Raw genomic sequence first — 6000 nt, forward strand, 5'->3', positions numbered from 1 at the left:
CTCTAAGCCTTCCTCAATCCCAATAATTCTCAAATTTGGCCTTTTCATGATATCCCATAGTTCTTGGAGATTCTGTTCATGATTTCTCACCATCTTCTCTGTTTGTTCAACTTTGTTTTCGAGGTTAAATATTTTGTCTTCAATATCTGAAGTTCTGTCTTCCAGCTCTTCTATCCTATTGGTTGTGCTTTCTATGGAGTTCTTAATTTGGTTTATTGTTTCCTTCATTTCAAGGATTTCTGTTTGGTTTTTTTTCAATATCTCTAACTCTTTATTGAAATGATCTTTTGCTTCCTGAATTTGCTCTGTTAACTGTCGATTGGTGCGATCGTTCAATGCCTGCATTTGCTCTTTCATCTCATCGTTTGCTTCCCTAATCATTTTAATTATGTACATTCTGAACTCCCTTTCTGTCATTTCTTCTGCCATGCTGTCGTTGGATTTTATTGATGTAACATCTAGATTTGTTTGGGGCATTTTCTTCCCTTGTTTTCTCATATTGTTCAGGGATCAGTGGGTCATTAAGATATTGCAGATTTCCTCTATCAACTTATAATGTCCCTGAAGATTGTTAGTATATCCCCTCTTATCCTTCAGTAGCCTGAAGTCTTGGAGGAGGTTGATAATGCAGAGCTCCACGAAGAAGCTGCCTCTCTAGGGTGGTGACCCTCAGGTGGCGTATATTCCCTGCTAGTGGGCAGAGGTGTCTCCACTTGTTAACCAATGGTCATCCAACGGGGAAGTAGGCTGCGGGCTGAGGCAAGGCCTGTTTGTGCCTATGTCTCTGACTTTACTGTCTCTGTGGGAAAACCTCCCCTGGCCGGGAAGAGTCACTCGGTGGGGACGTCTCGCTAGTCAGTTGCCCTCCTAGAGGTTCCCCTCAATCTACAACTACCCCCTGGGCTGGGCTGTCTTCTTCTGCAACGATCCCAGGGGCCCGGACCTACGTCCTGGGCCTGGGAGCCTCACCCTTCGCAGGCGAGTCTCCTTAGGCTGCCTCTCCCAGAGAGTCTGCCCGCCGCCCTGGAAACTTCGCTCCGCCCCTAGGCGTGTCTCTGTGCGGCTCTTCCAGCAAGAAGCCACCTAGCTCCTGGGACCCTGCTCTGCACCAATCACCTGGCTATGCAGCCCCTCCCCTGAGCCACCACCTGGAGCCCCGTACAATAGCTCCGAGACACAGAGACCCGCCACACACCTCCTCCTCCGGACAGCCGCCCGGTTTCCGACGCAGTCACTAGGAATCCAAACAACTCACTTTGGGTCTCCTCCTCCCACCAACCACCCGTAGCCCTAGGCAGTCACTCCAAGTCCAAGTGACCCGCCCTGTTCCTCCTCCTCCTCCTTGGGGTAGCCGCCCGGGTGTTCAGGAGCGGTGGCTCCGAGACCAGGTGACTCACCACGCTCCTTCTCCAGGCAGGCCACCGGTGTTCCGGAGCGGTTGCTTTTAGTCCAATCAACTCACCACTCGCCTCCTCCTCTGGCAACCGCCTGTGGTTCTGATGCAGTCACTCACAGACTAAGCGTCCCACCGCTCTCCTCCTCCAGGCAGGCCACCAGTGTTCTGGAGCAGCTGCTCCGAGTTCAAACAGCTCGTCACGCAGCTCCTCCTTTGGCAACCGCCCGCAGCTCTGATGCAGTCACTCCCAGGTCAAACAACACGCCACGCTCCTCCTCCTCCTCCGGGCAACCTCCCGGCACTCAGGAGCGCTCGCTCTGAGTTCAAACAGTTCACCACGCAACTCCTCCTCTGGCAACCGCCTGTGGTTCTGATGCAGTCATTCCCAGACCAAGCGTCCCGCCGTGCTCCTCCTCTTCCTCCGGGCAGTCCCCCGGCGCTCAGGAGCGCCCACTCTGAGTTCAAACAGCTCACCACGCAGCTCCTCCTCTGGCAACCGCCCGTGGCTCTGGTGCAGTCACTCCTAGACCCAAGCGACCCGCCGGGCCTCTCCTCCTCCTCCGGGCAACCCCCCGGTGTTCGGAAGCGGTCACTCTGGGTCCAAACAGCTCACCACGCAGCTCATCCCCAGGCAGCCGCCCGGAGCCCCAGCGGCTGCTCGAGTCCAAGCGCTATGCTGAGCCGCCTCCTCTACGATGATCCCAGTTGTCCGTGTTTACCGCTCCAGTGGGGGGAGGGGCGTCTCGCCGAGCAACTCCACTTCACAAATTCCCTGCGTTCCGGGGCTACCGCCCCATCCGGGACGCCTCCCCAACAGGAGAGACTCACCCGGCAGCTTTGAGTTGGTCCCAAGTCTCTCACTATCTCCTCTTTTGAATCTTGTGTCCTGGAGCAGCGTGAAATGCAGCCGCTCTCTAGTCCGCCATCTTGGCCCTCCTGATCTAGTCGTATTTCTAACATTTAACATGTTTTTCTAAAGGCCATGTAACAGGTATAAGGTGACATTTTTGATTTGCATTTTCCTGATGTTTAGTGATGTCAAGCACATTTTCATATACCTTTGACCATTTGTATGTTTTGCTTTCAGAAATATCTGTTCAGATCCTTTGCCCACCTTTCAATCAGGTTTTTTGTGTTTTGTTTTTGTTTTGTTTTTGTCATTGAGTTGTATGAGTTCCTTGTGTATGTTCACTATTAGCCCCTTATTAGATAATTTGCTGATAATTTTCACCTTTCTGAAAGTCATTTTCTCACTCTCTTGTTTCCTTCGTTGTGTGAAGCTTTTCAGTTTAATGCAATCCCAAGTGTCTATTTTTGCTTTTGTTGTTTTTGCCTACGTTTTTGGCATCATATAAAAAGGCACTGGCTAGAGCAATCTTGAGAAGTTTTTGTTTGTTTTCTCCTAGTAGTATTTCAGTTTCACATCTTACATGTAGGTCTTTATTCCGCTTCACCTTGATTTTTGTATATGATGTGAGATAAGGATATAATCTGATTTCTTCTGCATGCAGCTATACTACTTTATCCAACACCACTTATTGAATAGATGTCCTTGCACCATTGTGTGTTCTTGGCACCTTTGCTGAGGAACAAATGTCCACAAATGTGTGCATTTATTTCTGGGCTCTCTATTCTGTTCCAGTGGTCTGTCTTCTGTTTTTTTGCCAGTACTATGTTGTTCTAATTACTGTACCTTTGCACTGTGTCTTGAAATCAGAAAGTATGGAGTAAAGGATGCATAAATTATTTATTTTACCAATCACAATTGAGAAAAAAGAGATCAGGAAACAGGGAGTGCAGAAAGAACTTTATGCTAAGAACAAAATGAACTGGTATTTAGTTCAGGTTCTACCATGGACTAACCTGTGATCTTCTGCCAACCACAACCCATCTTGGGAAATCATAATAAATAAAAATGCTAACATGTGACAAGATGATTTGTAAGCTGCCTTCTAACTCTATGATTTTGACTCTAATCCTATGAAAGATTATAAATATCAAATATTTCATTAAACATAAACCCCAAATGAAAAGAGGAAATACAAGTCTATTAATACCTACAATATATATATAATCAGAAAAATGATAAATTACATTCCATTTATGTATGATTTATCAATATATATAAATGCATTCTACTGTCATGCACAACTAAATAGAGCAAAGTTAAATTAAAAAAAAAATGAATGCAACAGGCATTGCCAGGCAATATCTCCTCTAATGATTAAATATGAACTTATTCCACATATACATTCCCAAAACATTTGTCAAACTCTACAATTAATTGTTAAGTAGATAGGTTGGAAGGAAGGAAGGAAGGAAGGAAAGAAGGAAAGAAGAAGAAACTAAAGAAGTTATAGGAGGAAGCAGGGAGAGAAGACAGAAGTGATCCTTCAGAGCCAGCATTAATGTCTTTGGGGTACAAGAGGTCCTTGCTGCTGGTGATAAGCTGAAGGATCACAGAAAACTGATTCATTAATTGGGATATAGGGACCAAGTTCAATGCGCATCCTCCTAGAACTAGAGAGATCCTCTTCCACAGACCAGCAACCATGCTTGAGAAAACTTCTCCACACCTACCAACTGTTTCTTTGCTTTCCTGTTGTTCATACCACAGGATTAAATAGTTACAGAAAGAACCCTTAGCCCAGCTAATGATAAAATGAAATGGGGGGGCACTGGGCACAGGGACAGACACCTGAAGTACATCTCAGGAGTCTTTGTCATGCTTCCTGGAAAGGGAAAAGTAAACTATGTAATAATTAGATTCATGCAAATGTATTCTACACATCAGATCCCATCAAAGAGAAAACAAAAACAATACATTTAAACTGGTAAAAAGAATTGAAAAAAAAATGTGGGACACTGGTACATTAAGTCAATTTTGGCAGTATAATGTTTCCATCTGTAGAAACAATTTGAATGGGTAACACAAGTCATAAAACAATATACCCTTTGGTCTAGTAATCTCACCATTGGGAATGTATCCTAATGAAAAAATAAGCTTAAAATAAATAAACAAAAATAGCAAAATGTCCAGAGGCAGCCCAAATGCCAGTGGGAATTCAAAAGGTAAATTTCAGGGTGTCAGATCCATAAACAATGTGCATTCTGAACAGCCAAGGTCTTTGAAGTGCTATGTTGATGCTAAGAGAGGTTGATATGAAGTCACCGGAGCTTGAAGAGCCCTTAGTAATAACTGAGGTCATACTTCAGGATGCTCACTGTCGGTTGAGGAGTTTGTCAATGCAGATCCCAAGACCCGAACTTCCAATTATGCTGGAACCCAGGCTTGGTTTGCTGACTCTCCTCTCCAAGGCAAGCTCTTTGCCAGTTCATTATCTGACTGAGTTTCTGAGGTGTCAGCAGATAAATTGTACTGTCTGTCCAGAAGTCTAAGTAAAGAACCTCTTAGAGTTTCCTGTGGTCCCTGTTAGCTGGAATTCAAAAGAATAATCCAGAACATGGGTTTACTGCTGGGCAGAACCAGGTACTACTAACTCCAGCCATCTTTTCCCTGCCAGCTGCCCTGCTTGACAAAATCACTCACAGAGAATGGAAGCGTCAAAGGAAAACTGCACCAGACAGAGTTAGACAGGGAAGGAAAACTTTATTCTAGGCTGTCACAATAGGGTAGAGAGATTGAACTCAACCCTCCACTGGAATGAAAGGAAAGAAGTTTCTAAGCACTGGGAGGAACCAGTGGAAAAGTTCTAGAGGGCATTAGAGGAGAGCTTGGCCTCTTATTTGCTAATTGGCACTTATTGAAGTTAAGTTCCTACACTCTGACAGAGACTGGGAGAAGAGATGCTATTGCATTTCAAAGGAACTGCTCTCAGATCCTTGGCAAAGACACTTTGGGGTTGTAAAATGTTTTACAACTGGCAAGAGACAGAAGATTTATATCTCAGAAGCGAGAAGTAATCTGCAATTGTGTTTTCTAAAGTAAATAGTATAAGAAAATGGAGGGCAGGGGCCTATAAACAGGAAGAAACACGTCTCAACTGAGTCAAAATGACTGTAACCAGTAGGGTTTGTTTTGATCAGGAGAGAACACCCATGAGAGGAAAGTAGTCTGAGATCACCCTTGTTTTGGGATCCAGAGAAGGATTCCATATTCCTGGGCCGCAATGCATCAATGGTGGTACTGTGTATTTTTCATCACTGTGACCAAAATACCTAAAAGAACAACTTAGAGGAAAGACTTATTTTGGGTCATGGTTTCAGGTATCTCAGTCCAGGGTCAGCTGACTCTATTATAAAACCATGGTAGAAGGGCATGGCAGAGGAAGGCTGCTCAGTTTATGGAGCCAAGAAGGAGAGAAAGAGAGAGAGAGAGAGAGAGAGAGAGAGAGAGAGAGAGAGAGAGAGAGAGAGAGAGAGAGAGAGAGACAAAGAAGCAAGGTATAGTCCCTAGAGGTATACCCCAGTGACCTACTACCTCCAGTCATGTCAGCATCCCTACAATTGCTACCCAGCAGTCTATTTAAATTGTTAACCTATCAAATGAATTGATTGACTAAAAAGATTACAGCTCTTATGATCTAATCATTGCTGAAAACTTTACCTCTGAACCTTTCTGCAATGGGGACCATACTTTTGAC

This window comes from Sciurus carolinensis, chromosome 5, assembly GCF_902686445.1.
Source record: "Sciurus carolinensis chromosome 5, mSciCar1.2, whole genome shotgun sequence".
In the NCBI taxonomy this organism is placed as follows: Eukaryota; Metazoa; Chordata; class Mammalia; order Rodentia; family Sciuridae; genus Sciurus; species Sciurus carolinensis.